The 22,985-nt window shown below is 46.1% G+C and overlaps 1 long non-coding RNA gene across 1 annotated transcript; it reads right to left on the bottom strand.

Moving 5' to 3' along the window:
* Positions 1-15,536: 15,536 nt before the first annotated feature.
* On the bottom strand, positions 15,537-21,821 carry LOC140077284 (uncharacterized). The gene is made up of 2 exons (XR_011849750.1): positions 21,281-21,821; positions 15,537-19,795 (listed from the first exon to the last, which is right to left on the bottom strand). It is a non-coding gene; the product is annotated as an uncharacterized lncRNA (long non-coding RNA).
* Between the last annotated feature and the right edge of the window lie 1,164 nt (positions 21,822-22,985).

Here is a 22,985-nt window from a genome sequence, read left to right as displayed (position 1 = left end):
ATAAAATTGTTTATAAAAACTAGTTTTTGAATTCTGATCCTAAAAATGTCATTGGCTGGTATCACTATTTGCATGAGAATATGGATGGGCGATGTGTGGCCATATTGTTACTGGTTATTACTTTTGTTGGTTACGCTGGGGGAGGGAGGGGGATTTGGCCTGGGCTGTTTATATCATAACTACTGTGCATGTATCATGTTCTGTATGTGATTATGTGTTACTGTACTGCATTACTGTCTATGTGCCGCCAAAAATGTTAATAAAATTGTCTATAAAAAGAAAAGCTGTGGACACATCCGAGAAAAAGTGACCATGTTACTGATATGTTATTGTACGTATAGTTCGCCCCTGAGTGCATATACACCGCACATCCACTACATGTCTAGGGTCTGGTGATATCACCGTCCGCTAAGACTCTGGTAGAGGAGTCCAGCACCAGGGAGGCCCATTCTAATGGAGACAATGTCCTCCGCCCATTTCCCAACATTGAGGGGCCACTCAAAGAAAAGGGCAGTCGAGCCGGAGCCGCAGACGGTTGTCTCCATCCTGTACTACATATCAGATTTTTGGTCTCGTCCATCAGCAAATGTAGAAATCATAATATAACAAAATGTTATTTGAATTATGGAACTTGTTTCCTTTCTTTTGCATTCTAAATTGAGAACGTGTCATTGGTCAGTATCGCTATGTGTATTAGTATGTATGGGCGATGTGTTACCGTATTGTCATTGGTTAATCTGTGTGTTGGTTATGCTGGGGGAGGGCCCCTAGGCTGTTTTCACCACAACTGTGCATATACCGTGTTCTGTATCACATTATATAATACATTGTTGAGATCTGGAAAACTTCAATAAGGACATGAAAACTTTTTTTTTAACAATAGAACCACCAGTATAGAGCAATTCTCACGTTCAAGTGCTGTGCCCCCTCCATCCTGAATATACCTGAAGCCCAACTCTCCTTGCCTTTCCCTGCTTTTCCACCTTCGTTTTCCACCTCATGTGAGGTGAAAATGGAGGGGAGAAAAATGGACAAAGGGGAATAAACTAGTGGGGAGGGAACTTAAAGGGGTTGTCCACTTAAAGAAAATTTCAGTTTACAATAGATATTGTTTTTGTAATGAAAGTGTATACAATTTTCCATTATAATTTCTGTTTCAATTATTCATGGTTGAAAAACCCAAATAACTAATACAGAAATTATATTGGAAAATTGTATATATTTTCATTAACCAAACAATATTAATTATTTGCTGAAATTTGCTTAAAGGATACCTAGCACAAGTTAAACTGAATACACTTACTGGTCGGCCTTTTTTTGCGCACTCCAGAACATATCTTTATTAGTCCCGAAACACAAAAATTGATTGTACTAAGAAATCGACTTTATACAATAATTAATCATAATTAGCACCGGACGCTCCTGCGGATATCACACATGTGGCCAGGAGCTCTTTTAGTTCCTTATAATGCACATGTACTGCGTGATATCATGTCTACCCCCTCCTGTCCACCTCCCCGAGAGACGTAATGTCACCCAGCTCTAGGGAAGCCTCCTACATGCACAGTCCTAATCCCTGTTAAGCAGCAGCCGTGTCATCACAAAACTTCCCGAGCGCAGGGTAACGTCACTGGCTCTCGGGGAATGGCGTTGGTAGATATGACAATATGCAGTAGGCGTGCATAATTAGCAACTGATAGAGTGCCAGGTCACTTGTGTGATGTCCACAGGAGTGCCCGTCACTAATTAGCATATTTTTAAAAATCTATTTTTTTCCGGCTAATAAAGGTGTTTCGGGACTAATCAAGATATATTCTGGAGTGCATTAGAAAAGGCCGACCAGTAAGTGTATTTAGTGTAAATCGTGTCTGCCTGAGTGGTGGATTTCCTTCAAAGTGGACAACCCTTTTAAAGTACAGAGCAAACTATCTGCACCTTGAAGTGCCACGTATTGTGGTTCTGATGAGTTGGGTTTCAGCTCATATTCATGGTGGAGGTGGCACCTTGCTGACAGGGCATGATTTGAGTAGGGTAATCTCTAAAAATACTCATGTAATTCTTTTTCATCGTTGTGGAGTCCTTGCTTTCCTTTGGGTCCACTGCAGAAGTTCTGGGTTCTGGCTTCAGGAGCGTTGAGTTTTTTTGTCTGAGGCTCAGGTTTGCAGGTCTTCAGTGTTGAGGGGAGTCTTGAAGGTCTTGTGCAGGTCTTCAGTGATGACGGGGGTCATGAAGGTCTTGTGCAGGTCTTCAGTGATGACGGGGGTCATGAAGGTCTTGTTTGTATCTGGTTCAGGTTTGCAGTTCTTCGGTGATGCGTGGAGCCGAGAATGTCATGTGCAGGTTTTCAGGGATGAAGAGGGTCTTGAAGGTCTTGTGCAGGTCTTGTAATAATCTGTGAATACACATCAACGTCTCAGCCTCATTATAAAACAGGTAAGTTAGCTTTTCCCTTTTCACCCTTAGGCCTCATGCACACAACCATAAAGGGGGCCATTACCTGGATCTACAATTTGTGGCCAGATCAGGACCCCCATAGAGATCTATGGCACCCAATCACCGTGCAGTAAGTACATGGGGGCACATTTACTTACCCGTCCCGTTGCGATCCTCGCGGTGCATTGTCCGACGACGATTCGGAGCTGCTCCACTCAGGACTGCCGGAGTTCACCATCTTATTCCCGGTGCATGTAAGTACATGGCTTGCAACACAATTTTGAATGTGAAATCCTGCGCGTAGTCCGAATCCGCGTGAAAGCCGGCGCCAATGCATCAAAATCCGATTGCGTGCGCCAGAAACCTCTTCTAAATGCAGCGCACATCGGAAATCGTCGGGTATTCCAACGATAGTGCGGACCACGGACCCTTAGTAAATGAGCCCCACTGTGTCTCACTGCACCATGACCTGGCTATTCAGTTTTCTATGGAGAGGGGAGCTGTGAGGAGCGATCAAACCCCCTAAAATGCATTTTAAATCACAATTCAATCACATCTTGTGCACAATATTTTTAAGCTGCGTTCACATTATGTGTTTGCATTGCGTTGCACAAAAGCATCTCAAAATACTTTTTACTATCAATGATACTGATGTATATAAAATACAATTAATCCAGCTCCACGGACACTCTGGTTGTGAATAAAAATGTGATATTTTCTTTATTAATTATTAATACTGATGTGTTATGGGATCTATTATACCTGATATATGTTTTGTGCCTTTCAAAACGCAATGAAAACGCATTCTATGAACGTAACCTTAGAATATACAGGTAACATTTCCTTGTAGCAGTAGGTGGGCCCCCAGAATCTATTTAACTAGTGGGCCCTAGGCCCTCCCGTCCGCCCCTGAATGGCACCTTTTCTACTAGGCCTCAGCACTGTATTCATAGCCATACCCGCCACTTTGGCAGCAGCACTGTGCCCTTACCCACTCCCACTTGCAGTGGCTCCCCCCTCCTATATTGCTTTTAGCAGCACTGTGCCCGTACCCACTGATCCCTACTAGCACCAAGACACTATCACCTATGGCAATGGGACTGTGTTCTTACCCTCCCCTCCCCCATTGGCAGCGGCTGTGTCCCCCATACAGTATGTAGCAGCAGTGTCCCCCCATAATCCCCCCATCTAATGGCTCCTCACAACATAGAACATGCTATTTACAATGGATAAAACATATAAGTGACCTGTGAATTATTCTTCCTCTTTAGTTGATGTCTTCTCTGTCCTTTCCTGGTCTCATCTGGCTCCTCTGGACGTCCTATGGTCGCAGGACCTCTGGCTGGTCGGTCCCCACTGGCTGTGCGCTGGAGTTTTTCCCCAAATTGGGTGGCAGGCCTGTACCATCTGGCTCTTGATTGGTTGCTGTAGGGGGAATATGGCGGCACAGTCTTGTTTACAATTCTTTGGCTCCAGGTGGCTGTGACATCATAGCCAAGACAATTCCATTGGGCACAGTTGTATAACACTGCTCCTGATTGGTCAGTTTCAGCATAATCTTACTTTTGATTGGTCAATTTCAAGTGGGCGGGACTTCATCATCTTGTCTCTAATTGGTCAGTTTTAGGTGATAGTTTCCTTCTGATGGTTTCAAGCAGCAGGGGCTATGATGCTGAGGGGATATGACCGCTGCATTATTTTGCTATCAAGCTTTTTAGTGAAGAAGTTACTGATAAATAACATCAAAATAAAGACATCAGAAGTGTGTGACAGAATACTTTTTCAGTTCCCCATGGCAACCAATCAGAGCTCAGCTCTCAGTTTATAAACTGCTGTTGGAAAATGAAAGCTGAGTGCTGATTGGTTTCCATAAGCAACCAGAACAGTTTTACTCTCAGACACCTTTGTTATATCTGAAATGTTGTAGTCAGTTTTCTAATCCTGGAGGCTGATTGGACATTATCCCCATCTTGTATTGTTACTTCCCCTGCCATCCATGCCCAGTGATGTGCCAACACATCTATACAATACTCGGCATATTGGGGAGCGTTTATCAGGGCTTGTGCGGCCAGGAATTGCGCCTATTTCCCCCTCATGTCACCTCCACATTAAGGGGTTAATAATGATAATAATTATTATGTTTGTATTAGGGATTTTTTTATTTGGGTAAATCTATGTTGATGCCAGGGTCTCACCAGCAAAAATATTGTACTGGGCAGCACAAATTATCTGCCAGCAATCATAACCAGACTCCAGTGGGATTTGGTGCAAATTTAGGATTAGGCCCCATATACATAAATCCATCCCCATCCTGCACATTATGCATCAGAGTACAAATATATACTAGACCGAAATATACAGACACAGGGCACATTTATCACATGTGTCTGAGGTAAAACTGTCCTCATGGCAACCAATGGCAGCTCAGGTTTTATATTATAAACAGCTGTGGGAAAATGAAAGCTGAGCTCTGATTGGTTGCCATGGCCAAGTAGAGAAGTTCTGCTCTCAGTCACTTATTATAAATCTCACATACACTTTATATGCACAACATACATACTGCGCGTTCTCTGCGCTGGATTCGGGTCCGGAAGGGATTTATTAAGGCAGTTCCTCCGATGTCCACCAGGTGGCACTGCTGCGCTGAAGTTCCCTGGAACGCTCTGGAATACATCGAGCCGGGCTGAGTGAAGGTAAGTACAAGCTCCGTGACACATTTTTTGTTTTAAATGCGGCGGTTTTCCCGAATCTGTTGGGTTTTCGTTCGGTCACGCCCCCCGCGTGCATGCCAGCGCCGAGGCGCCACAATTCGATCGCGTGCGCCAAAATCCCGGGGCAATTTAGGGGAAATCGGCGCAAATCGGAAATATTCGGGTAACACGTTGGCCCTTAGTAAATGACCCCCAATGGGGTTTATTTCCTAAGGCTTTCTGTCGGGTTTCCCGAATTTTTCCGATTTGCCCTGAATTGCCCCGTGTATTTGGCACACGCAATCAGATTGTGGCGCATCGGCGCCATCTTGCATGCAACAGAAATCCGGGGGCGTGCTGACGGACAACCCGACGGATACGGACAGACCGCGGAGTTTAAAAAATAATTTGTGTCGCAAAATCAGCACTTACATGCACCAGGAAGAAGCAGGTGAACTCAAGCGGATCTCAGCATGGAAGCGACACATGCAGAAAATTGGACGCACGACCTTAGTGAATCACCGCAGGTCCGAATCCTCGTCGGACAACGCACCGCGGGATCGCGACAGGACCGGGTAAGTAAATGTGCCCCAATGTATTCACTACAATTACACACACCATGTATATGCTGCACACACTTTTACAGATATTGGGGCACATTTACTAAGGTTCCCGACTATTTCCGGACCAGATTGTAACCGGATTTTGGCTGACTTTCGCCGACTTTCATGCGACACAAATCAGGGGCGTGGCCGTCGGACAACCCGACAGATTCAGACTGAGCGTGGGATTTAAAATTCAAATTGTGTCGCAAGACAATGCACTTACATACACCGGAGAGAAGAAGTGAACTCCGGCGGACCTCAGCGGGGAAGTGACACATACAGGATTTCGGGCACACAATCTTGGTGAATCGCGCCGGACTTCATCCTTGTCGGACAAACCACCTCGGGGATCGCGACAGGAGCGGGTAAGTAAATGTGCCACATTATGTACATATTACACACAGTATAATAATCTATACAAAGCACCGAAATAACTGAAGCACTAAAGCACATAAATATTTACCCTCACACCCTATTTACACCCCCAGCAATGACTATAGCACAAGTAAAAATTTACCAAAAGCTAATACACTGCAGGTAGAGATGAGCGAGCACTAAAATGCTCGAGTGCTCGTTATTCGAGACGAACTTTTCCAGATGCTCGAGTGCTCGTCTCGAATAACGAGCCCCATTGAAGTCAATGGGAGACTCGAGCATTTTTCAAAGGGACCATGGTTCGGGAATAAAATGTGTTAATTAATTGAAAAAGAATGTCTTCTGATAAGTTAGCAGATGTATGCAAACATCTGCAATCTATTCTTCACTGTTCCGCGCGTATATTATCTCCCGACAAGTTAGCAGATGTGAAGAATAGAATAAAAACAGTGAACACAGTGAACACAGGATCATTTAAGTGAAAAACACAGTGAAGAATAGATTGCAGATGTTCGGCACATCTGCTTACTTGTCGGGAGATACGCTGTCCCGGGATCCGCTGCTCTTCTTCCACTGAAGTCTCCCCGATGTCTCCGTGCCGCTGCCCGATGTCTCCGTGCCGCTGCCCGATGTCTCCGTGCCCTGATGTCTCCGTGCCGCTGCCCGATGTCTCCGTGCCCCGATGTCACCGTGCCCCGATGTCTCCGTGCCCCGATGTCTCCGTGCCCGATGTCTCCGTGTCCCGATGTCACCGTGCCCCGATGTCACCGTGCCCCGATGTCTCCGTGCCCCGATGTCACCGTGCCCCGATGTCTCCGTGCCCCGATGTCTCCGTGCCCCTATGTCTCCATGCCCCGATGTCTCCGTGCCCCGATGTCTCCGTGCCCCGATGTCTCCGTGCCCCGATGTCTCCGTGCCCCGATGTCTCCGTGCCCCTATGTCTCCGTGCCGCTGCCCGATGTCTCCGTGCCCCGATGTCTCCGTGCCCCGATGTCTCCGTGCCCCGATGTTTCCGTGCCCCTATGTCTCCGTGCCCCGATGTCTCCGTGCCCCGATGTCTCCGTGCCCCGATGTCTCCGTGCCCCGATGTCTCCGTGCCCCTATGTCTCCGTGCCCCTATGTCTCCGTGCCGCTCCGTGCCGCTGCCCGATGTCTCCGTGCCACTGCCCGATGTCTCCGTGCCGCTCCCCGGTGTCTCTGTGCTGCTCCCCGGTGTCTCTGTGCTGCTCCCCGGTGTCTCTGTCCTGCTCACCGTGTTCTTCAATGTGTTCTTCACACATATATATTGTTCTTCACATACTATTTTGTTCGCACCGTTCCGCGCGTATCTTCCGACAAGTAAGCAGATGTGCCGAACATCTGTAATCTATTCTTCACTGTGTTCTTTACTGTGTTTTTCACTTAAATGATCCTGTGTTCACAGTGTTCACTGTTTTTATTCTATTCTTCATTGTTCTTCACTGTGTTTTTTTAATTAAATGCTCGATCTCGAGCAGGGGAAATACTCGTCCGAGCAACGAGCCGTTTCGGGTACCTTAATACTCGAACGAGCATCAAGCTCGGACGAGTATACTCGCTCATCTCTAACTGCAGGGACTGTACCGTACATAACTACATGGCCCCAATAACTACAACACCCTCTATATAAATCACTCAGTATATAAATCAGTCGCAGCTCCTTCCTTGCTCTGTATTAAACCGCTCCATCTTTGTCTTTATCCTTGCAGACCCCTCACATCCTGCATTGAAGAACCACTTCTCCATGATTTATTGCTGATTAATTTTCAGCTTCTTTCACACATTTTACATATGACCCTAGTCATATTCATGTATATCACCAGTGTTCCCTCACTAATTTTTATGCAACACCAGCGCACCCTCATTACTATGTAGAACAGCAGCACCCCATTACTAAATAATAGGTAGCAAAACACCCCATTAATTAATATGTAACACAGCATCAACACCTCTGATTAAAAAGTATACAGCCAGGCGACCGACATTGATTAGAATTTATAACAGCAGCACCGCCACATTAAATAATATGTCACCCTGCAAACTCATAGCAGGCCTCCCATTATTTTAGGGGTCAACCACCCTCATGTGTTTTTTAGTGTGTGTGGGAAGGGCGGGGGGAGGGAAGGATATTAGGTAATTTACCAATATAAATCTATTCAGTATATAAATCTGTCTGCCATCTCATCAGCCAGACATTCCTGACCATAAAATGGCCACAGATGGAGGATTATGTGATCTGTATGTTTCCATGAACAATCGCCCTGCCACGACATCATGATAGTATTCATGTCTATAAGATTAAGGACCTGGAAGGGTGATTGTTCATGGACAGTTAGAGATCACATGATTGTTCGGCCATTTTATGTTCAGAAAAATTTTTCACATATGTATATTGGTAAATTACTTAATATTCTGCTCCGGGGTCGGACTGGGGGACCAAGGGCCCACCAGTAAAATAGATTTTGGTGGCACACCTACAGCTACATGGGAATATTAACCATAAATACTCGAGTATAAGCCGAGTTTTTCAGCACAAAGAATGTGCTGATAAACCTCACTGGGCTTATACTTCAGTCTATTAAAAAAAAAAATCCAAAATGCGTACTCGGCCTCCCAACACTCCTCCCCCCCCACCCCCGGTTCCATCCATGTTACGGCTTTGGTTCTGTGTCTCCGTGCGGTGCCGTCGCTAGTGTCATGACGTCAGCTGCCCTGCCATTGGCACACGCTATAATGTCAGCGAACAGCTGACATCATGACGCAAGTGACCTTATCGGGCAGGGGAACCAGAGCCGAGGCATCAATGGAGAGAAGAGGACCTGCCAGAGGGTATCGGAAGGTGAGTACACATTTAGTTTTTTTCTTATAGGCTGGGCATTCCTAGGGAGGGTCTATAAGCTATATACTGAGGGCAGTGGCTACAGGCTATATACTGAGGGCAGGGGCTACAGGGTATATACTAAGGGCAGGGGATTTAGGCTATATACTGAGGGCAGGGGCTACAGGCTATATACTGGGGACTGGGGACTTCTGGATATATACTGAGGGCAGGGGCTACAGGATATATACTGGGGACAGGGGCTGCTGGCTACATAGTAATGGCAGGGACTACAGGCTATATACTGGGGGCTGCAGCTACAGGTTATATACTGTGGACAGGAGCTGCAGGCTGAATACCATGGACAGGGGCTGCAGGCTAAATACTAGGCGCTGCGGGCTATATACTGTGGGCATGCGCTGCAGGCTATATACTGGGGACAGGGGACCGCATGCTATATACTGGGGACAGAGAGTGTAGGCTATATACTGGGGGACAGGGGCTGCAGGCTATATACTGGGGGACAGGGGTTGCAGGCAATATACTGGGGGGGTAGGGGTTGCAGGCCAAATACTGGGAGGCAGGGGCTACAGGCTATATACTGGGGGGCAGGGGTTGCAGGCTATATATTTTGGGCAGGCGCTGCATACTAAATACTGGGGACAGGGGACTGCAGGCTATATACTGGGGGACAGGGGCTGCAGGTTATATGCTGGGGGACAGGCACTGTAGGCTAAATACTGGGGACAGGGAACTGCAGGCTATATACTGGGGGACAGGGAGCTGCAGATTATATAGGGGGCAGGGGCTGCAGGCTATATACTGGGGGACAGGGGCTGCAGGCTATATACTGGGGGACAGGGGTTGCTGGCTATATACTGGGGGACAGGATTTGCTGGCTAAATACTGGGGACAGGGGACTGCAGGCTATATTCTGGGGGACAGGGGCCTGCAGGCTATATACCGGGGGCAGGGGCTGCAGGCGATATACTGGGGGCTGGGGTTGCAGGCTAAATACTGGGGGGCAGGGGCTACAGGCTGTATACTGGGGGGCAGGAGCTGCTGGCTATATACTAGGGAGCAGGGGCTGCAGGATATATACTGGGGACAGGTGGCTTCAGGCTAAATACTGAAGGGCAGGGGCTGCAGGCTAAATACTGGGGTGCTGCGGCTACAGGCTATATACTGGGGCAGGGGTTACTGGCTACATACTGAGGGCAGGGGCTGCTGGCTTTATACTGGGGGGCAGGGGCTGCAGGCTAAATACTGGAGGGCAAAAGCTGCAGGCTATATACTGTGGGGCAGGGGATACAGGCTACAAACTGGGGGGCAGAGGTTGCAGGCTAAATAAAGGGGGGCAGGGGCTGGCTATATACTGGGGACAGGGGACTGCATGCTTTATACTGGGGGCAGGGGCTGCAGGCTATATATTGGGGGACAGGGGTTGCAGGCAAAATACTGGGGGACAGGGGGCTGCAGGCTATATACTGGGGGGCAGGGGCTGCAGGCTATATAGTGGGGGGCAGGGGATTCAAGCTATATATCCTGGGGGGCAGGGGTTGCAGGCTAAATACTGGGGGACAGGGGGTACAAGCTATATACTGGGGGGGGCAGGGGCTGCTGGCCATATACTAGGGAGCATGGGCTGCATGCTATATACTGGGGGACAGGGGGTACAAGCTATATACTGGGGGACAGGGGCTGCTGGCCATATACTAGGTAGCAGGGGCTGCAGGCTATATACTGGGGGGCAGGGGCTACAGGCTGTAAACTGGGGGCAGGGGTTAATGGCTATATACTGAGGGTAGAGGCTGCTGGCTATATACTGTGGGGCTGGGGCTACAGGCTGTAAACTGGGGGCAGGGGTTACTGGCTATATACTGAGGGCAGGGGCTGCAGGCTATATACTGGGGGGAAGGGGTTGCAGGCTAAATAATGGGGAGAGGGGCTATCTTTATACTTGTGGCAGGGGCTGCAGGCTTTATACAGGGGAGCATAGACTACTGGCTTTATACTGAGGGCAGGGACTGCTGGCTATATACTGGGGGGCAGGGGCTGCAGGCTATAAACTGGGGGCAGGGGCTGCAGGCCATACACTGGGAGGGCAGAGGCTGCAGGCAATATATGGGGGGGCAGGGTATACAGGCTCTATACTGGGGGGCAGGGGTTGCAGGCTAAATAATCGGGGCAGGGGCTGGCTATATACTAGGGGGCAGGGGCTGCAGGCTATATACTGGGGGACAGGAGCTGCAGGCTTTATACTGGGGGGCAGGGGTTGCAGGCTAAATACTGGGGACAGGGGCTACAGGCTATATACTGGGGGCAGGGGTTGCAGGCTATATATTGTGGGCAGGCGCTGCAGGCTAAATACTGGGGACAGGGGACTGCAGGCTAAATATTCGGGGGCAGGGGCTACAGGCTATATACTGTGTGCAGGGGTTAGAGGTTATATATTGGGGAGCAGGGACTACTGGCCATATAATGGGGGCAGAAGCTGCTGGCTATATACTGGGGGGAAGGGGCTGTAGGCCATATACTGGGGGGGCAGGGGATGCAGGCTATATGCTGCGGGGGCAGGGGTTACACGCTATGTACTAGGGAGCAGGGACTACTGGCTATATATTGGGGGGCAGGGGCTACAGGCTATATACTGGGGGGTAGGGGCTGTAGGGTATCTCCTGGCGGGCAGGGGCTACAGGCTGTATGCTGAGAGGCAGGGACTTTAGGCAATATACTGGGGGCCAGGGCTACAGGCTATATACTGAGGAGCAGGGGCTATGTACTAAAAAATCATGGGTCCCCTCTCATTTTACCCTGTTATTGTTGTCTTTCGCTTCTCCCCACTCTATTTACGGACCCCCTTGTATATACCACTCTTATTGTGAAATCGCTTTATCGACCCCACGTTATGTAGCCCCTCATCTCCCTCTCTTTTATTGTGAGCCCCATGGTAGCTCCCCCTCTTTTTCTGACCTGCTCTTATTATTGCCCCCCCTCATCTTCTTTGCCGGCTCTCATCTCCCTTCTCTTATTGTTGACCCATGTATCTCCCCCTCATTATGTAGCCCCTCCCCCCTTCTTATTGTGGATCTCCCCCTCTTTTTCTAACCCACTCTAATCTCCTCCTATCTTGTTGCCCCCCCTCTCATCTTCTGTTTCCCCTCTCATTTGTGGTTTTCTCATCTCCCTCCTCTTAATGTTGTATTTCCTACTCTTATTATGGGCCCCTTTCATCTCCCTCTCATTTTGTAGCCCCCTCATCTGCCCCCTCTTATTGTACGCCCCCTGGTATTTTCCCCTCTCATTGTGGGCCCCCCCTGATCTTCTGAACCCTTTTCTCACCCCCCCCCTTTATTTATGGCCCCTCTCACCTCCCTCCTCTTAATATTGTCCCCTTTTACCTCCCCTTCTTATTGTGGGGCCCCTGATTTCCCTCTCATCTCCCCCTTTTTTCTGACCCACTCACAACTCCACCTCTCATTGTGGGCCCCCCATCTTGTTGCCCACCCATCTTCTGGGCCACCTCTAATTTTAGCCTTTTTTTGTGGCCCCTCTCATCTCCCTCTTTTTAATGGGGCCCCCACTTATCTCCCCATATTTTTGTGGGCCCCACTTATCTCCCCCCTCATAGTGTGGCCCCCCTCTCCACTTTGTAACATAGTTAAAAAAACCAACAAACACCACATACCTCACCTTTCCAGGTTTCCCAGCAGCTCCTCCTCTTCTCTGCTGCTGTGTACAACAGGAGGTTGTTATGGCGGACTCCATGTACATGTTCAAGAGAGGCCTGGATGCCTTTCTGGAGAGAAAAAATATCACGGGTTATGGGGATAAAACATTTATTTAATTCTTAAAGGTTGGACTTGATGGACTTGCGTCTCCTTCCAGCCTTATATACTATGATACTATGATATTGCACCTGTCCACCTGCTGTACATAGGAACAGAGAGGCAACATGATGATGTGGAAAACTCACAGCGATCTGCATCATCATTGCTTTCGACTCCATGGGGCACAGTTAAAGTCCCGATCAGAAAAAAGGGGGTGCAGAATTGGCGCGGAGTTGGTGTGGGAAGGGGGCGGAGTCAGCACGGCAAGGGGACGGAGCCAGCAGGTTTGGAGCCCACCGGGGCTTTGACCGGCACACCAGTGGGTCAGTCCAACCCTGTCCTGCTCCCACACTTACACATTACAAAAAAACAAGTGGCCAACCCTTTGACATAGCTTTCAGATGTCCCCAAATTAACTAATGCACAGTTCAGCTCCCCCTTTATTATTTATGCTAAATTTATTATCCCCTCTTTATTAGTTCATGCATATTACAGGTCCCTCTTATAGGCTTGCATGTAATTGATTCTCTATCCCTTCCCCTTCATCTCCGGGCCCAGTGGCAGCTGCACCCTTATACATGGGGCGTGCAACACAATTCTTTCAGACTTTGTACGGTAAATCTGGCGCACGATCCGACTGAGCACCAGAACCCACCCTAATTTGTGTCGAATTATTTGTGTGTGCATTTGTGTCAGATGCATTTGCGTGTGGTCCTCTTTTATGATATGGTATTCTTAGTTCTTAACCCCTTGATGCTCTGCGCCGAAGTGTCTGAAGAGGGCTCATTGGCCCATGAAAGCCGGCGCCAATGCACCACAATCCGATCCCTTGCACCACAATCCCCTGTGCGATTCAACGCAGAACAGAAATAGTCGAGAAACCCAACAGAATCGTGGTCCACGGACCCTTAGTAAATGTGCCCCATTAGGTATTGCCTTGTCCCAAAATGACTGATCTATCAAAATATAAAAACAGTTATTGCCAGCGGTGACCCCCATAACGGAAAATAGCGGCTTTTACACCATTTTACTTCACATAAAAAAAGGAATAAAAAGTGACCAAAATGTCGCACAGTCCTCAAAATGGTAGCAATGAAAACATCATTTTACTAAAAATGACACCTACTGTACACTGTAGTATGAAAAAATTATTAGCTCCAGAAGATGGCGCCATTTTTTTTTCTTTTTCATCCACATGCGTTTCATTTTTGAAAATGTGTAAAAACACAATAGAACCTATATATAGATTTGGTATCACTGTGATTGCACCAAACCAAAGAATAAAGTCCAATTTTTCCACATTTGGATTTTTTCCTGCTTCCCAGTACACGGCATGGTATAATAAATTATGTGTCAGAGAAGTAAAATTTGTTACGCACAAAATAAGCCCTCACACAGCTCTGTACACGGAAAAATTAAAAAGTTATGGATTTTTGAAGGTGGAGAGCAAGAAATGAGCGAAAACACCCTGCGTCCTTCAGGGGTTAATCCTGCTTGTAATCTTGGGTTATAAATGTGTTTTATTTACCCTTTGACTGTTGCTATTGTCCAGTCTGCAAGTCTTAATGAATTTACTATTGTATAACCTACCTTTAGGCCCTCGGTGGCTGTGATTTTGGACACATGCTTATTTAATCCATTGTGGTCTTACTCGGTGGGGCACATTTACTTACCCGGTCCTCTAGCGATCCTCGATCCGGACTGTCCGACGAGGATTCACCAAGTTTGTGCGCCTGATATCCTGCATGTGTCGCTTGTGTATATGTAAGTGTATTGTCTTGCGACACAATTTGAATTTTAAATCCCGCACTTAGTCTGAATCAGTCGGGTTGTCCGGCGGCCACGCCCCCTGATTTGTGTGTCGCATGAAAGTCGGCGCTAAAATCCGATCGCATGTGACAAATCCCCTGTTAAATGTGGCGCAAATCGGAATTAGTCGGGAAACCTGAATTCTTAGTAAATGTGCCCCACTTTTGTCTTTTGTATTATGTGATTTTATCAGGTTTCAATAAAGTACAATATTAAAGTGATTTCTGATTAAGTTAGTTTTTGTACTGTTTAATAATTTGGTGATATCTTCTTTCATGTGCAAACTGCTTGCACAGGTATTTAAAGAAGTGTCAGCGCCACGTATGTGACACAAATTTCATCATTGAAATGGGTGCTCCAGTGCACAGTTTGACCGTGCACCACATTTAACATGCAAAGTCTGACAAAAGTGTTGCATGTCCCATGTTGAAGGTGCACCAAAAATAAAGTTGGTGCACTCTGTTGGGGCAGTGCAGGGGGCACCAGATTCCTGAAGAATGGGCGACACAATACATGAATCTGATGCCCTCTGCACACTGCACAAGCATGTTCTTAGTAAATGTGCCCCATTATGCTGTACAATGTGCAGCACAGTATTTATATAATGGTGCACACTCTTCATTCTTTAGTGTGTCAGGTTAGATGCCGGGGACCCTTAACACTGCGGGCCCCATAGCAGCTGCGATGGCTGCTATCTCTGTAGTTAGGCCCCTGAGTGTATGTGTGTATATGTTTGGAGCCTATTTATGGCATTTGTGTATTCCAAAGTTAAATTTGTGACATGGGAAGGATCAGCAAAGTTTAAGTATAAGGGGCTCCATTCCTAATTTTGCATCGGGGCCCCCTGGAGTCTTGTTGCACCACTGACCATCCTAATGCTGCAGCCTCTATATGCGAGCAGTGTAAGTACAATGACTGCATTAGTACTAGAAGCATTAAGTGTGTACAAACAGAGATATCAGATACAAGGAAATTGAGTTTTATTTTTCACAATATATGATCATTCATTTAACAATCTCATAACATTGCAAGTCAATAACAATCAAGGTCCAACCCTCGTTGACTCACATTGGTTATTACTTATAGGATGACAACATTCCACAGCATTGTTCAGAGATTACCAGCACTCAAATCACATTAGGGTTCAGGGATAAAATATCACCATATTATCAAAATCTATCAGTCTGGTGGTTCAATTTTACTTATTCATTTATCCAAATTTATAATTTATTGGAAGGTTATGGAAACTGTGGACATATGCACAGGTTGTGGCATCTACATCTTGCCCATAGACTGGGATCATAAGACTTGTATAAGCTGTCAGCCCATCCAGATAATAATAGAATTGGTGATACTATGTGATACTGGATATTGTTATTGGTTATTCCTTTTGTTGGTTAGACTGGGGGAAGGAGGGGAATTTGGCCTGGACTGTTTATATCACAACTACTGTGCATGTATCATGTTCTGTATGTGATTATGTGTTACTGTACTGCATTACTATCTATGTGCCGCCAAAAATGTTTATAAAATTGTTTATTAAAAAGAAAAGCTGTGGACACATCAAAGAAGAAAGTGACCATGTTACTGATATGTTATTGTACGTATAGTTCGCCCCTGAGTGCATATACACCGCACATCCACTACATGTCTAGGGTCTGGTGATATCACCGTCCGCTAAGACTCTGGTAGAGGAGTCCAGCACCAGGGAGGCCCATTCTAATGGAGACAATGTCCTCCGCCCATTTCCCAACATTGAGGGGCCACTCAAAGAAAAGGGCAGTCGAGCCGGAGCCGCAGACGGTTGTCTCCATCCTGTACTACATATCAGATTTTTGGTCTTGTCCATCAGCCAATGTAGAATTCATGGCTTATCAGAATGTTATGTGCATATATTATGTACTGTATGTCATTATGTGTTACTGTACTGCATTACTGCCTATGTGCACCCAAAAATGGTGATAAAATTGTTTATAAAAAATAGTTTTTGGATTCTAACCCTCAAACTTGTCATTGGCTGGTATCACTATCTGCCTTAGTATATAATGGGATATGTGTGGTCATATTGTTATTGGTTATTCCTTTTGTTGGTTACGCTGGGGGAGGGAGGGGGATATGTCCTGGGCTGTTTGTATCACAACTACTGTGCATGTATCATGTTCTGTATGTGATTATGTGTTACTGTACTGCATTACTGTCTATGTGCCGCCAAAAATGTTAACAAATTGTCTATAAAAAGAAAAGCTGTGGACACATCCAAGTAAAAATTGACCATGTTACTGATATGTTATTGTACGTATAGTTCGCCCCTGAGTGCATATACACCGCACATCCACTACATGTCTAGGGTCTGGTGATATCACCGTCCGCTAAGACTCTGGTAGAGGAGTCCAGCACCAGGGAGGCCCATTCTAATGGAGACAATGTCCTCCGCCCATTTCCCAACATTGAGGGGCCACTCAAAGAAAAGGGCAGTCGAGCCGGAGCTGCAGACGGTTGTCTCCATCCTGTACTACATATCAGATTTTTGGTCTTGTCCATCAGCCAATGTACAATTCATGGCTTATCAGAATGTTATGTGCATATATTATGTACTGTACATCATTATGTGTTACTGTACTTCATTATCGCCTATGTGCACCCAAAAATGGTGATAAAATTGTTTATAAAAACTAGTTTTTGGATTCTGACCCTCAAACTTGTCATTGGCTGGTATCACTATCTGCCTTAGTATATAATGGGTGATGTGTTATCATATTGTTATTGGTTATTCCTTTTGTTGGTTACGCTGGGAGAGGGAGGGGGATTTGGCCTGGGCTGTTTATATCACAACTACTGTGTTCTGTATCTCATGATGTAATATTGTACTACATTATTACCTACTGTATGTGCCGCCAAAAATGTTAGTAAAATTGTTTATTAAAAAAAAACTATGGACTCATCCAGGTAAAAATTGACCATGTTACTGATATGTTATTGTACGTATAGTTCGCCCCTGAGTGCATATACACCGCACATCCACTACATGTCTAGGGTCTGGTGATATCACCGTCCGCTAAGACTCTGGTAGAGGAGTCCAGCACCAGGGAGGCCCATTCTAATGGAGACAATGTCCTCCGCCCATTTCCCAACATTGAGGGGCCACTCAAAGAAAAGGGCAGTCGAGCCGGAGCCGCAGACGGTTGTCTCCATCCTGTACTACATATCAGATTTTTGGTCTTGTCCATCAGCCAATGTAAGATTCATAATATAACAAAATGTTATTTGAACTGTGGAACTTGTTTCCTTTCTTTTGCATTCTAAATTGAGAGCATGTCATTGGTCAGTATCGCTATGTGTATTAGTATGTATGGGCGATGTGTTACCGTATTGTTATTGGTTAATCTGTGTGTTGGTTATGCTGGGGGAGGGTCCCTAGGCTGTTTTCACCACAACTGTGCATATACCATGTTCTGTATCACATTATATAATACATTGTTGAGATCTGGAAAACTTCAATAAGGATATGAAAACTTTTTTTTAACAATAGAACCACCAATATAGAGCAATTCTCACGTTCAAGTGCTGTGCCCCCTCCATCCTGAATATACCTGAAGACCAACTCTCCTTGCCTTTCCCTGCTTTTCCACCTCACACCATCACCTAGTGAATGTCCATGTGAGGTGAAAGTGGAGGGCAGAAAAATGGACAAAGGGGAATAAACTGGTGGGAAGAGAACTTAAAGGGGTTGTCCACTTAAAGAAAATTTCAGTAAATAATTGATATTTTTTGTGTAATGAAAATGTATACAATTTTCCATTATATTTCACTATCTATTATTCATGGTTTTCAAGATCTCTGCTTGTTGTCTGTTCAATGTCATTTAACAAGAAGTATCATTATGTAACTCATGTGGATATACATCAGTCATGTGATGCCACACAGTGGCCTGACATGACCATGGACCGAAGTAAACAATGGAGCTTCCTAATGAATTACATTAAACAGACAGCAAGACGAGATCTTAAGAATCACAAAGAACTGATACAGAAATTATATTGGAAAATTGTATATATTTTCATTAACCAAACAATATTAATTATTTGCTGAAATTTGCTTAAAGGATACCTAGCACAAGTTAAACTGAATGCACTTACTGGTCGGCCTTTTTCACGCACTCCAGAAAATATCTTTATTAGTCCCAAAACACTAAAATTGATCATACTAAGAAATCGACTTTATAAAATATGCTAATTAGCACCGAGCGCTCCTGCAGATATCACACATGTGGCCAGGAGCTCTTTTAGTTCCTTATAATGCACACGTACTGTGTGATATCATGTCTACCCACTCCTGTCCACCTCCCCGAGAGACGTAATGTCACCCAGCTCTTGTGAAGCCTCCCACATGCGCAGTCCTAATCCCTGTTAAGCAGCAGCCGTGTCATCACAAAACTTCCCGAGCGCAGGGTAACGTCACTGGCTCTCGGGGACTGGCATTGGTAGATAAGATAACATGCAGTAGGCGTGCATAATTAGCAACTTATAGAGTGCCGGGTCACTTGTGTGATGTCCACAGGAGTGCCCGCCACTAATTAGCATATTTCAAAAAATCTATATTTTTTTTCCTGCTAATAAAGGTGTTTTAGGACTAATCAAGATATAATCTGGAGTGCATTAGAAAAGGCCGACCAGTAAGTGTATTTAGTTTAAATCGTGTCTGCCTGAGTGGTGGATTTCCTTCAAAGTGGACAACCCTTTTAAAGTACAGAGCAAACAATCTGCACCTTCAAGTGCCACACATTGTGGTTCTGATGAGTTGGGTTTCAGCTCATATTCATGGTGGAGGTGGCACCTTGCTGACAGGGCATGATTTGAGTAGGGTAATCTCTAAAAATACTCATGTAATTCTTTTTCATCGTTGTGGAGTCCTTGCTTTCCTTTGGGTCCACTGCAGAAGTTCTGGAGTCTGGCTTCAGGAGCGTTGAATTTTCTGAGGATCAGGTTCGCAGGTCTTCAGTGATGAGGGGAGTCTAGAAGGTCTTGTCCAGGTCTTCAATGATGAGGGGAGTCTAGAAGGTCTTGTGCAGGTCTTCAATGATGAGGGGAGTCATGAAGGTCTTGTTTGTATCTGGTTCAGGTTTGCAGTTCTTCAGTGATGCGTGGAGCCGAGAATGTCATGTGCAGGTTTTTAGGGATGAAGAGGGTCTTGAAGGTCTTGTGCAGGTCTTGTAATGATCTGTGAATACACATCAACGTCTCAGCCTCAATATAAAACAGGTAAGTTAGCTTTTCCCTTTTCACCCTTTGGCCTCATGCACACAACCATAAAGGGGGCCATTACCTGGATCTACAATTTGTGGCCAGATCAGGACCCCCATAGAGATCTATGGCACCCAATCACTGTGCAGTAAGTACACTGTGGGGGTCATTTACTAAGGGCCCGATTCGCGTTTTCCCGACGTGTTACCCGAATATTTCCGATTTGCGCCGCTTGTACATGAATTGCCCCGGGTTTTTGGCGCACGCGATCGGATTGTGGCGCATCGGGGCCGGCATGCGCGCGACAGAAATCGGGGGGGCGTGGCCGAACGAAAGCCCGACGTATTCGGAAAAACCGCCGCATTTAAAAACCGAAAATGTGTCGCTTGGGGAGCGCTCACCTTCACCTTCTATGGGATGGTGCATTCCGGGGCGTTAAGATTATTTTCGGCGCTGCAGCGCCACCTGGTGGACGGCGGAGGAACTACCATCTTAAATCCCAGCCGGACCCGAATCCTGTGCAGAGAACGCGCCGCTGGATCGCGAATGGGCCGGGTAAGTAAATGTGCCCCTGTGTCTCACTGCACCATGACCTGGCCATTCAGCTTTCTATGGAGAGGGGAGGGGTGAGAAGCGCTCAAACTCCTTAAAGTGCATTTTAAATCACAATTCTAACACATCCTGTGCACATGTTTTTAAGCTGCGTTCCCATTATGGGACAGATTTATCAAGCTGTCTGAAAGTCAGAATATTTCTAGTTGCCCATGGCAACCAATCACAGCTCAGCTTTCATTTTACCGGCGCTCATGAATATTTTAAAGGGGAGCTGTGATTGGTTGCCATGGGCAACTAGAAATATTCTGACTTTCAGACAGCTTGATAAATCTGCCCCTATGTGTTTGCATTGCGTTGCACAAACACATCTCAGAAATCTTTTTACTATACATTAATATTTATGTGTTTTGGGATCTATTTGACCTGACGGATGTTTTTTGCCTTTCAAAACGCAATGAAAACGCATTCTATGAACGTAACCTTAGAATATACAGGTAACATTTCCATGTAGCAGTAGGTGGGCCCCCAGAATCTATTTCATTAGTGGGCCCTAGGCTCTCCAGTCCGCACCTGAATGGCACCTTTTCTAATAGGCCTCAGCACTGTATTCATAGCCATACCTGCCACTTTGGCAGCAGCAATGTGCCCTTACCCACTCCCACTTGTAGTGGCTCCTCACTCCTATATTGCTTTTAGCAGCATTGTGACGTACCCACTGATCCCTACTAGCACCAAGACACTACCACCTATGGCGATGGGACTGTGTTCTTACCCTCCCCTCCCCCATTGGCAGCGGCAGTGTCCCCCATACAGTATGTAGCAGCAGTGTCCCCCCATAATCCCCCCATCTAATGGCTCCTCACAACATAGAACATGCTATTTACAATGGATAAAACATATAAGTGACCTGTGAATTATTCTTCCTCTTTAGTTGATGTCTTCTCTGTCCTTTCCTGGTCTCATGTGGCTCCTGTAGACGTCCTATGGTCGCAGCACCTCTGGCTGGTCGGTCCCCACTGGCTGTGCGCTGGAGTTTTTCCCCAAATTGGGTGGCAGGCCTGTACCATCTGGCTCTTGATTGGTTGCTGTGGGGGAAATATGGCCGCACAGTCTTGTTTACAATTCTTTGGCTCCAGGTGGCTGTGACATCATAACCAAGACAATTCCATTGGGCACAGTTGTATAACACTGCTCCTGATTGGTCAGTTTCAGCATAATCTCCCTCTTGATTGGTCAATTTCAAGTGGGAGGGGCTTCGTCATCTTGTCTCTAATTGGTCAGTTTTAGGTGAGAGTTTCCTTCTGATGGTTTCAAGCAGCAGGGGCTATGATGCTGAGGGGATATGACCGCTGCATTATTTTGCTATCAAGCTTTTCAGTGAAGAAGTTACTAATAAATAACTTTAAAATAAAGACGTGTATCAGAAGTGTGTGACAGAATACTTTTTCAGTTCCCCATGGCAACCAATCAGAGCTCAGCTCTCAGTTTATAAACTGCTGTTGCAAAATGAAAGCTGAGTGCTGATTGGTTTCCGTGAGCAACCAGAACAGTTTTACTCTCAGACACCTTTGTTATATCTGAAATGTTGTAGTCAGTTTTCTAATCCTGGAGGCTGATTGGACATTATCCCCATCTTGTATCGTTACTTCCCCTGCCATCCATGCCCAGTGACGTGCCAACACATCTATACAATACTCAGCATATTGGGGAGCATTTATCAGGGCTTGTGCGGCCAGGAATTGCGCCTATTCCCCCCTCATGTCACCTCCGCTCTAAGGGGTTAATAATAATAATAATTATTATGTTTGTATTAGGGATTATTTTTATTTGGGTAAATCTATGTTGATGTCAGGGTCTCACCAGCAAAAAATATTGTACTGTGCAGCGCAAATTATCTGCCAGCAATCATAACCAGACTCCGGTGGGATTTGGTGCAAATTCACTATTAGGCCCCATATACATAAATCCATCCCCATCCTGCACATTATGCATCAGAGTACAAATATATACTAGACCGAAATATACAGACACAGGGCACATTTATCAGAACTGTCCTAGTTGCTCATGGCAACCAATGGCAGCTCAGTTTTTGTATTATAAGCAGGGATGGGAAAATGAAATCTGAGCTCTCATTGGTTGCCGTGGGCAACTAGAGCATTTCTGCTCTCAGACACTTATAATAAATCTCACATACACTTTATATGCACAACATACATACACAATGGGGCACATTTACTTACCCAGTCCAGTTGCGAACCCGCGGCGCGTTCTCCGATAAGGATTCGGGTCTGCCGGGATTCACTAAGGTCTGTGCGCCCGATATCCAGCAGGTGTCGCTGCTGTGCCGAGCTCCGCCGGAGTTCCCCTTTTTCTTCCTGGTGCATGTAAGTGCTGATCTTGCAACACAATTCTTATTTTAAATTCTGCGTTTTTTCCGAATCCGTCAGGTTGTCCGATGGCCAGACCCTTAGTAAATGAGCCCCAATGTATTCACTACAATTACACACACCATATATATGCTGCACACACTTTAACATACCGGGTACACACCGATACTATGTACATATTACACACAGTATATATATATAGTATAAGCCGACCCGAGTATAAGC

The sequence above is a fragment of the Engystomops pustulosus genome, chromosome 9, assembly GCF_040894005.1.
Source record: "Engystomops pustulosus chromosome 9, aEngPut4.maternal, whole genome shotgun sequence".
Classification (NCBI taxonomy): Eukaryota; Metazoa; Chordata; class Amphibia; order Anura; family Leptodactylidae; genus Engystomops; species Engystomops pustulosus.
This window is presented reverse-complemented; position numbering and strand designations above follow the sequence as displayed.